The sequence below is a fragment of the Callithrix jacchus genome, chromosome 8, assembly GCF_049354715.1.
Source record: "Callithrix jacchus isolate 240 chromosome 8, calJac240_pri, whole genome shotgun sequence".
Lineage (NCBI taxonomy): Eukaryota > Metazoa > Chordata > Mammalia > Primates > Cebidae > Callithrix > Callithrix jacchus.
In genome coordinates this window covers 122,652,267-122,662,531 of record NC_133509.1, presented here as the reverse complement: position 1 = coordinate 122,662,531, position 10,265 = coordinate 122,652,267, and the positions used below count along the sequence as shown (strand labels likewise).

Here is a 10,265-nt window from a genome sequence, read left to right as displayed (position 1 = left end):
CTTTCCAGTCATTCTTCAGCCACACAATTTCTGAAATGCCTGTCTTGTGGGGAAAAGAAGATGAGGCCTGAGCCAGAGGAGACTCAGTGGGAGGTTGTTTGGGACTGACTTGTGTTCTCACCAGGGTTGGTCACAAAGCATCCCTTGTGGCCTCTGAAGGGAGTGGCATGATAGAAGACATCATGAAATAGCTACATTTTTGGCTTCTGAGTTTCAAAGACCTTGGGCCTGAGGGAACTCAGCAGCAAAACGGAGACTACCAGCTTCATGGAACCTGAGTGCTGGGTCGAGGTGAAAGGTAGAAGAAAAGGAAAAGAAAGAGTCACACTGGGGCCTGAGGCTTGCTGCATGGGAGCAGGTAGGGAGCTTTACATAAACTGCAATTAGGTTTGCAGGATCTGAGAGTGGGGGAAAAGCCTGTAGTCTAATGTTTCAGTCTTAAGTAGAGACTTGGGAGATTTTAAACCCCTATAACATAGATGGTCTCACCAATGTATACTAAGTGGTCCTCAGACAGCCTCACTCAGCCAGCCCGCCATGCCCCTGCAGGGCTCAGCACCAATAGTCATCCTTCTGTGCCAGAGATTAGGGTGTCAGAGGCAGTGGGTCCTAGCCTCACTTTCCCCCACCCACAGCGTGATGTGAGAGCAGTAAGATGTCCCACTACTGGAGAGGAAGGCAAGGAAAAAGAGAGAGAGGAGGACTCAAAGAGGAGTCTTGCCCTGTTGCCACTCCTGGGCTGGAGTGGTGCAGTGGTGTGATCTCAGCTCACTGCAGCCTCTGCTTCCCAGCTTCAAGTGATTTTCCTGCCTCAGTCTCCCGAGTAGCTGGGGTTACAGGCGCGTGCCACCGTGCCTGGCTAATTTTTGTAGTTTCAGTAGAGATGGGATTTCACCATGTTGGCCAGGTTGGTCTTGAACTCTTGACCTCAAGTGATTTGCCTGCCTTGTCCTCCCAAAGTGTTGGGATTGCAGGGGTAAGCCACTGAGCCCAGCCAAGATGATTTTTTTTTTAAAGTTACTTTATTTTCGCTTTTTGCAAACACAAAATTCCAAATGGAGAAGCTTTGTCCTGTTGCTATTACAAGACTTCCTTCACCACAGGTCTTATCCCCATGAGCCTTCCTCTGACTTCTGGGCCAGGGAAACAGTTTCTCCTGGAGTCTGGATCTGCATCTAGCATCCCCCTTTCCTCCCACTTCTCCTCCTAATGCTTCGGTAGTAGGTGGCTCCCTCTGACATGGCAACATCCTCCTTTTGTTAGCTGCTATGACTTAATGTCTGCAAGATTAGCCTTATTGTTATCGCTCTGGTTTATCTGGTGTGATCACAGCATGCAGCAGCTTTCTGAAAGGTATGGTCTATTAGGAGACGCTTGTTATAACAGTGGGAGGAGAGCAATAACACGTACAGCTGAGCAGCTTAGCATTTGACTGATAGGTAGGTAAACAAGAAAACACCCGGCTGGATTCTCATGCTTCTGAGGAGTCCAGAAGCAAAAAATGTTATGCTGTCACTGTCATAAATGAAGTTAAATTAATTGATATAAATTAAATCAATATTTATTGTTCAGGACTTGCGGAGGACTCACGTGCCTGATTCTGGATCAGATGCAAGGGATACAGAAATGAACTCCTCCCTCCGTGCATCCCGGGTGCTCACGTTTTGATGGGAATACAGGCCAACAGAGGCAGAAAAATTTAATTAAAAATGTATTAAAAATTACTGAGTCGTTACTGTGTGCTAGGCTCTGTGATAAACATGCAAGGAGAAAGCATATATTTTCTGGACTTAAGAAACTCTCACTTTTCCATTCAAGGTGATAGGTGCTTTACTAGAAGAATTGACCAGGTTCACCTAATTCAGTTTGTTAAAGCAAACTAAATATGGTCTGAGAAGGACTCTGTACCTCTATATTTGAGTCCTTGTGGACAAACTGCAACCTAACTTAACAGGTAGACAAGACTGAAAACCTAACTTAGGAGTAGGCGCCTGCAGTAATAGCTGTTTTGGCCAATCCCAGAAGCATACTTCAACCACTCGTACATTGCGGAGTGTTCTAGCAGTGTTCAAATAAGACAAATGTCACTCTGTAACTAATCCATCCATTCCTGTACCTAACTTCAGATTTCTGTACATCACTTTAGGTTTTTTGTCTATAAATTTGTTCTGACCATGAAGCACCCCTGGAGCCTCTCTGACTCTGCTGTGATTCTGGCTGATTCGCAAATCATTTATTGTTCAATTAAATTCCTTTACATTTAATTCAGCTAAAGTTTTTCTTTTAACAAGTTCAACAATTATTCTAGGACACTAAGTTTTGTCTTTTATTTTCTTCTTCTTCTTTTTTTTCTGAGACAGAGTCTCATTCTGTCACCCGGGTTGGAGTGCCCTGTTACAATCACAGCTCATTGCAGCCTCAAACTCCTGGGCTAAATGGATCCTTCCATTTCTGCCGCCTGAGCACCTGGGACTACAGGCATGCACCACCATGCTCAACTAATTTTCTGTATTTTTCATAGAGACAATTTCACAACGTTGCCCAGGTTGCTCTCAAAATTCAGGGCTGAAGCTATCTACCTGCCTTGGCCTCCCAAAGTAATCCCAGGTCTGGGATTACAGGTGTGAACCACTGCTCCTGGTCCTTATCTTGTCTTAGTGTGTGTGTGTGTATGTAGTATGTTATGCATGTGTGTGTATATATATACATACATACACACATATATAGCTATTTCTGGGGGTTGTGGAGAGGAAAGGAAGAGAGAGAAAGAAGAATCCATCAGAGGAAGTTTTCTGAACCAACTCTCTAGTTTATCTCCATATTATTTTTGGATTCTGAGTGTGATCTGTTTCTCTTCAGTTTAACCATATATGTCTGTAATAGAAAGATCTAATAATATTCTTTCCCTGGCAGCTTTTAATCCCCTCTTTAAAGGTATTAATGATGGTTATTGTTTATTAACACTTAATATGTGCCAGCCTCTGAAGGTGGCACTTTCTACATTGCTTTATATAACCTCATGAAAAAACTGATAAAATAGAAATTATTAATTTAAGAATACAAGAAAATGATTCTTGGAGAGGTTCATTTGCCCCAGGTAACGTAGCTGGGAAGTGACAGAGTCAGGATATGAAATGTGAGCTACTTCGCTCCATGTTCTCAGCTATTTTTACATTTATTGATTCCTTACTGTGTGTCAGGCCCTATTCCAAGGCATCCCACATTTAGTCCTCATTGCAGTACTTTCAGTAGGTAACCATTTTGTACATGGGGAAACTGAGGCTCAGAGACAGTGAGTAGCTTGCCCAGAATGCAAAGCAAGTAGAATTTAAACCTTGGTCTTTCTGATTTCAGGAGTCCTCACGCCATACCCTCTACTGTACATTTAGCTAATTGTACCCAAGTGGGAAGAAAGAAACTAATACTTATTGAATTTCTCCTTAGTATCAGGATCTAATTCCCGCCCTACCCCCCACCCCTGGAAACGGCACTGTAAGGTAGGCATTATTTCATTTTACCATGAAAGAAGGCTCTCTGGGCAAATTGATTTTTTTCTTCCTATTGTCATAAAGTTAAATGTGAACTTGATTTTTTTTTTTTTTTTTTTTTTTTTTTTTTTTTTTTTTTTTTTTTTTGAGACAGAGTTTTGTTCTTGTTGCCCAGGCTGGAGTGTAATGGCATGATCTTGGCTACTGCCACCTCTACCTCCTGGGTTCAAGCAATTCTCCTTTCTCAGCCTCCTGAGTAGGGGATTACAGGCACATGCCACCATGTCCAGCTGAGTTTTGTATTTTTAGTAGAGATGAGGTTTCATCATATTGGTTAGGCTGGTCTTGAACTCCTGGCCTTAAGTGATCCACCTACGCCTCCCAAAGTGGTGAGATTACAGGCGTGAGCCACTGTGCTTGGCCTGAACTTGATATTTTAACTGGTGTATTTATTCCCATGACTTCACAAAGAAATAAAAAGTCATATACAAAAATTATTTTATGCATTAAATAGCTTTTTTAAAAATATATATATATTTTGGGGTACATGTGAAGAACATACAAGATTGTTGCATACATGGCAATGTGGTTTGCTGCCTTCTTCCCCATCACCTATATCTGGCATTTCTCCCCATGTTATCCCTCTCCAACTCTCCACCCTGCACTGTTCCTCCCCTAGTTCCCCCCTACGGACCCCAGTGTGTGATGCTCCCCTCCCTGTGTCCATGTGTTCTCATTGTTCAGCACCCACCTATGAGTGAGAACATGTGGTGTTTGGTTTTCTGTTCTTGTGTCAGTTTGCTGAGAATGATGGTTTCCAGGTTCATCCATGTCCCTACAAAGGACATGAACTCATTGTTTTTTATGGCTGCATAGTATTCCATGGTGTATATGTGTCACATTTTCTCTGTCCAGTCTATCATCATCGGGCATTTGGGTTGGTTATAAGTCATTGCTATTGTAAACAGTGCCACAATGAATATTCATGTGCATGTGTCCTTATAATAGAACGTATAATTCCTGGAGCACTAGCAAGGAAAAACACTCATGACCAGTGTGCATTTCACCACTGATTTGTTCCTCCTCTTGTGTTTCTAAGCATGTTTTAATTCACACACATGAATGAGTTGTAATACTTGTAATCTTTTTTGGGTTTACTTATAAAAGTGTTTTTTATGGTGTGAGGGAGGCATGTAGTTATCTCCCATGTCCAAGACATATCCGAATGCCCATGACATGAAAGTGGCATATGTAGGTTGATCATGTGCCTAAATAGAGGGTGAAAGTGATTTTACATCAGGAACTATTTATATATATATACACACTTTATGTTCTGGGTTACATGCACAGATTGAGCAGGTTTGTTACATAGGTATATGTGTGCCATGGTGGTGGTTTGCTGCATCCATCACCCCATCATCTACATTAGGTATTTCTCCTAATGCTATCCCTCCCCAATCCCCCTACCCCCTGCTATTTCTACCCTAGGCCCCCACCCCCTAGGCCCCAGTGTGTGATGTTCCCCTTCCTGTGTCCATGTGTTCTCATTGTTCGATACCCACTTACTTGTGACAACATACAGTGTTTGATTTTCTGTTCTTGTGTCAGTTTGCTGAGAATGATGGTTTCCATTTTCATCCATGTTCCTGCAAAGGACATGAACTCATCCTTTTTATGGCTGCATAGTATTCCATAGTATATATGTGACACATTTCTTTATCCAGTCTATCATTGATGGGCATTTAGGTTGGTTCCAAGTCTTTGCTATTGTGAACATTGCCTCAATAAACATATGTGTGCATGTGTCTTCATAATAGAATGATTTATAATCCTTTGGGCATATGCCCAGTAATAGGATTGCTTGGTCAAATGGTATTTCTATTTCTAGATCCTGAGGAATTGCCACACTGTCTTCAACAATGGTTGAACTAATTTACATTCCCACCAACCATGTAAAAGTGTTCCTATTTCTCCACATCCTCTCCAGCACCTGTTGTCTCCTGATTTTTTTGATGGTCACCATTCTAACTGGTGAGAGATGGTATCTCAATGTGGTTTTGGTTTGCATTTCTCTAATGACCAGTGTCGATGAGCTTTTTTCCACATTTGTTGGCTGCATAAATGTTTTCTTTTGAAAAGTGTCTGTTCATATCCTTTGCCCACTTTTTGATGGGGCTTTTTTTTTCTTGTAAATTTGTTTAAGTGCTCCATAGATTGTGGATAGTAGTCCTTTGTCAGATAGGTAGATTGCAAAAATGTTTTCCATTCTGTTGGCTGCTGGTTCACTCTATTGATAATTTCTTTTGCTGTGCAGAAGCTCTGAAGTTTAATTAGATCCCATTTGTCTATTTTGGCCTTTGTTGCCATTGCTTTTGTTGTTTTAGTCATGAAGTCCTTGTCCATGCCTATGTCTTAAAAGGTATTCCCTAGGTTTTCTTCTTGGGTTTTTATGGTGTTAGGCCTCATGTTTAAATCTTTAATTAATCTAGAGTTAATTTTTTGTATAAGGTGTAAGGAAGGGATCTAGTTTCAGCTTTCTGCATATGGCTAGCCAGTTTTCCCAACACCATTTATTAAATCGGGAATCCTTTCCCCATTGCTTATTTTTTGTCATGTTTGTCAAAGATCAGATGGTTGTAGTTGTGTGGCAATCTTTCTGAGGCCTCTGTTCTGAGGAACACTGTTTTAATCTACCCAGAAAAAAAAATTAGGGACTGTACCATGTGAGTGAAAAAAAAAGTCATAAATAAAAATGAAAGAGAATTCAGACAAGGTAATGAGAAAGGATTGAAAGGGCTGAAAATGTGTAGAGGGACATTGGCAGTCCCAGAACACACATTCATGAGTACAGCCAACAACTTTCCATAATCCAGCCACAGGATTCATTCCTCCAACTAAAAAATACTATGCAAATTCCATTATTATAGTATTCAGGGCTAGAATGTCTACTTAGTACGTAGGGGACCATGAATAAACCCCTGAGATTTTAAAAGAAAGTTAGGAAACTTACAACTGTTTTCTGAATCTTCCAAGAGCCTATTTAAAAAATTTATGCCTGTGATTCAGAGAAATTAGAGCCTAATCAAAGCAGGCTGTTTTATTTTCCTTTTTTTGTTGTTTTGAAGGAAAAGCCTGTATTTAGTGACTTTAGTGAAATGTAATCTTTTTATTTGCTGCTTCCTTTTACTGGATTCTGGAACAAGCTGATACAGCCTGCGTGTGTGTGTGTGTGTGTGTGTGTGTGTGTGTGTGTGTGCGCGCGCGCGCACCCTGGTGGGAAGACTAAGATATTGCCACAATAAATATTAGAGTGCAAAACCCTGCAAGACCATTTCCCCTAGTGAAAGCTGTTTGAGAGTGTACTTAGGCTTGGTTACTGTGAATTCATGCCTCATGTATGTTATTGTAAAATGAACGTTGTGATAATCCATTGTCTTAATATGTGTGGAATTGTCAGTAAGTAAGAGAAGCAGGCTAAGTAAGTAAGGGGCCAGGCTCAGGAGTCGTTAAGGGACTGGGAGCTGCAGCCAGTTTGTCAGGAGGCCATCTTGGGTCTTCATACTGTGCTTTGCCTGAGCAAAAGGGGTACCTGTGCTGGGTCTCCATGCTTCAGAGGGTCCTTTTCTGCAACTTTTCCAGCTGCATCAGAGCCCAAAGGGCAAGGGCAGGTGTTCACACACCATCCATTCCCATTTTTGCTATAGAACATCCCCTAGCAAACTGGTAACCAGATTTCCTTGCCAAACTAGCCTGACCCTACTTTCATAGGCTCTTGTTGGAGTCCATTCTTCTGAGGGGAGGTTACTCTGCAGGTGAGAATCCTCAGAGCCCCGAGGCAGCCAAGGGGAGGCTGTTAGTAGAGGTGTGGACAAAACTTAGACGCTGGATGGAGTGGACTCATGTGAGCCTCCTTATGGTGTGACAGGGACCTGGAGATAGAAACAGAAGTGGGATGGGCTCTAGGCTGAGGACTTGGCCAACTTCATCCACACAGCCACCACATTCCTGCATGAAGTGCCAAAGAGTTTGACACTGGTAAATTTGAACTGGCCTTCCAGGTCAGTATGAAGGCATACTTCTCAAGGTAGAAAGATACAATATGTTTTATACAGAATTTGCTAGCTCAGTTTATAACATCTAACAGCATAGGAATACAGTACATGGGTCTTCATTTGTATTCATGCCACAGGTCCTGTGGATATTAGATCTAAGACTGACAGGGACTGGCTGCAGTTGTGGGGGATGGATGAGGCTTTGAGAGAGAATTTGGTCTACTGTTAGTTTTGAGATGTCGGATGCCACCAAAGATGACTTAACCTGTTCTTTAAGAAGGACAGAATAATGGTAGTCCATGTCAGGGAGGAGTGAAACAGAGTCCAGCTCTCTTTTGGACAGCTCATTTGCCTTTCCCTAAGCATAGGGGCTCTCTGTATTTCTTGGAGAAATATTCTGTTTGGGCAGGAACTAGATGTAGTGGAAAGGGTGTTTGGAGTCAGACTCATAAAGAAACATTCAGTGGTACCAATTATTAACCTCAATTTCCCTATTTAAAATGGGGATAATAATATTGGCTCTTGGGATTGTTTTGAGGATAAGATGAATTAATGTAAATGACTTACTTATTCTTAAAGTTCAATAAATTTTCAACGAGGAGCCTTTCTCTCCCCTTTCTGTTTTGATGGAAAAAAACATACCTCTGTGTTTTATTTCCTTGGATACTTGCCAAAAGTCTTGTTGACTATTTAATATAATTCTTGCTAATAACATAATATGAACAGTCCCAAAAATCATTTTCAAAAGAAATGACTGGAAACAGTGTGCCTTAAGGCAATGGAACTACTTTGGGGCGGGGGGGGGCCCTTAATTCCTAGCCACTGAGCGACCAACACCCAAACCCAAAGGCTTAACTAGCTTCAGATTCCAGTCTCATTGCTCTAGTGTTGCCTTTGACAGATCAACATTGGCTTCATCTCAGTTATTGGATTTTGATTTATTTCCAGAATTACCTGGACTGAGTTCAATGGCAGAGCAGTATTTGAAATGATGGACTATCATATGGACTTCATTTTCTAGAAATGTCACATGTTCTAATGTCCCAATTTATCTGAGCAGACAATAGCATGATGTTTAGTCGTATGTGTCAACTTGGTTAGGTTCTAGCACTCACTTGTTCAGTTAGACACTCATATAAGTGTTACTGTGAATGTATTTTGCAAATGTGATTAACGCCCACAATCAAGTGACATTCGATAGAGGATAATATCCTTAATAATCTGGGTGGGACTTATCCAATCAGTTGAAAGGATTTAAGGCCAAAACAGTTTTTTCTGAATCAAAAAAAGAAAAACGAAGAGGAAGAAATTATGCCTTTGGACAGAAGCATCAGCTCATGGCTAATAGTTTCTAGCCTGCTGGCCTGGCCCATGGATTCCAGACTTCCCAGCCCCTACAATAACAGTCATATAACTGGTTTTGCTTCTTTAGTAGAACTCTGAGTGACAGAGAATTTGATACCAAGAGTGGTTCTAGAGACACTGAAGAGTATAAATTGGTTCTCAAATCTGATCAGAGTTCAAGGCACATTGACTCTATTTCCAGTGAAAAAGCAGGCACTGATAGTCCAGGGCATGGTGTAAAAATAGATATACATAAAATATTGTCATCGGATACTCCTGATCAAATGCAGATAAAGGCAAAATTCTGGTTGATCGCATATTTGATATCTTAGAACGTTTTAGTCAAAGTAAGGAGTATCATGGGATTGACTGGTTTACAACTAACTGCTGGGGAAAGAGGAACAAAGGATGAACTAGGAGCTTGAAATTTCTAGCTTAAGCTTGAAAGAAATGACCTAAAAACTTTCATGTCTTCCCTAAAAGAAACTGTCTTAATTCATATAGGTTGCTATTAAAAAATGCCATAAACTAGTATTTTATAAGCCATAGAAATTTGTTTCTTAGCTATGGAGGCTGAGAAGCCAAGATCAAGGCACCAGCAGATTTAGGGTCTAGGGAGGGCTCACTTTCTGGTCCACAGATGGTCATCTCCTGTATCCTCACATGGTGGAAGATGTGAGAGTGGCCTCTGGGGCTTCTTTTATAAGAGCACTAATCTCATTGAGGAGGGCTCTGACCATGACCTATCACCTTCCAAAGACCCTCCCTCCTAATACCTGTTACCATCACATTGAGGGGTAGCATTTAAACATATGCCTTTTGGGGGTTTACATAAACATTCGTTTTACAGCAGAAACTCTTACTTCCTATAGTCCCGGGGCTGAAATTTCTGAAAGCCAAACCCTGAGTCTTATCCTGGAAGTGGCTTTAATACAAGAAGAATTGAATTATCAACCTCACAAAGTTTCTTCTGTTAAAGTGAGAGCATTGGCTGGGGAGAAATGAGATTCAGAAAACTGTAATGAAGATGTATAGAAAGATCCTAATAAACTCGAGAATACTGAACCCTTAACTTCACCAGAATGTTTTTGCCAGTAAGGAAGCCCTAGTGTGAATGGAAGCAGCTCTTCCACCCCTGTTGAAGGAAGTTAACTCTACTCTGTCTGAAGAATCTGTAAAGACCTTTCCTGGTGTAGTCGCCTGCTAAGACACCACTGATTATCCTAAGAACACACCCTCCACCCACTTGGCTTTTAAAAGTATAACTAGACTCAAGTCTCAAAGGCTCAAAGGGTAAAGTACAAAGTGTTACCCAGGAAGAAGAGCACTACACACCAAACTGCATAATTTAAAAATTTATACAGACAATAATCTGTGCTTG

At 41.2% G+C, this 10,265-nt stretch overlaps 1 long non-coding RNA gene across 1 annotated transcript; it reads left to right on the top strand.

The window, feature by feature from the left end:
- Positions 1-208: 208 nt before the first annotated feature.
- Positions 209-1,724, top strand: LOC144577452 (uncharacterized). The gene is made up of 2 exons (XR_013521435.1): positions 209-358; positions 1,573-1,724. It is a non-coding gene; the product is annotated as an uncharacterized LOC144577452 (long non-coding RNA).
- The last annotated feature ends 8,541 nt before the right edge of the window (positions 1,725-10,265 follow it).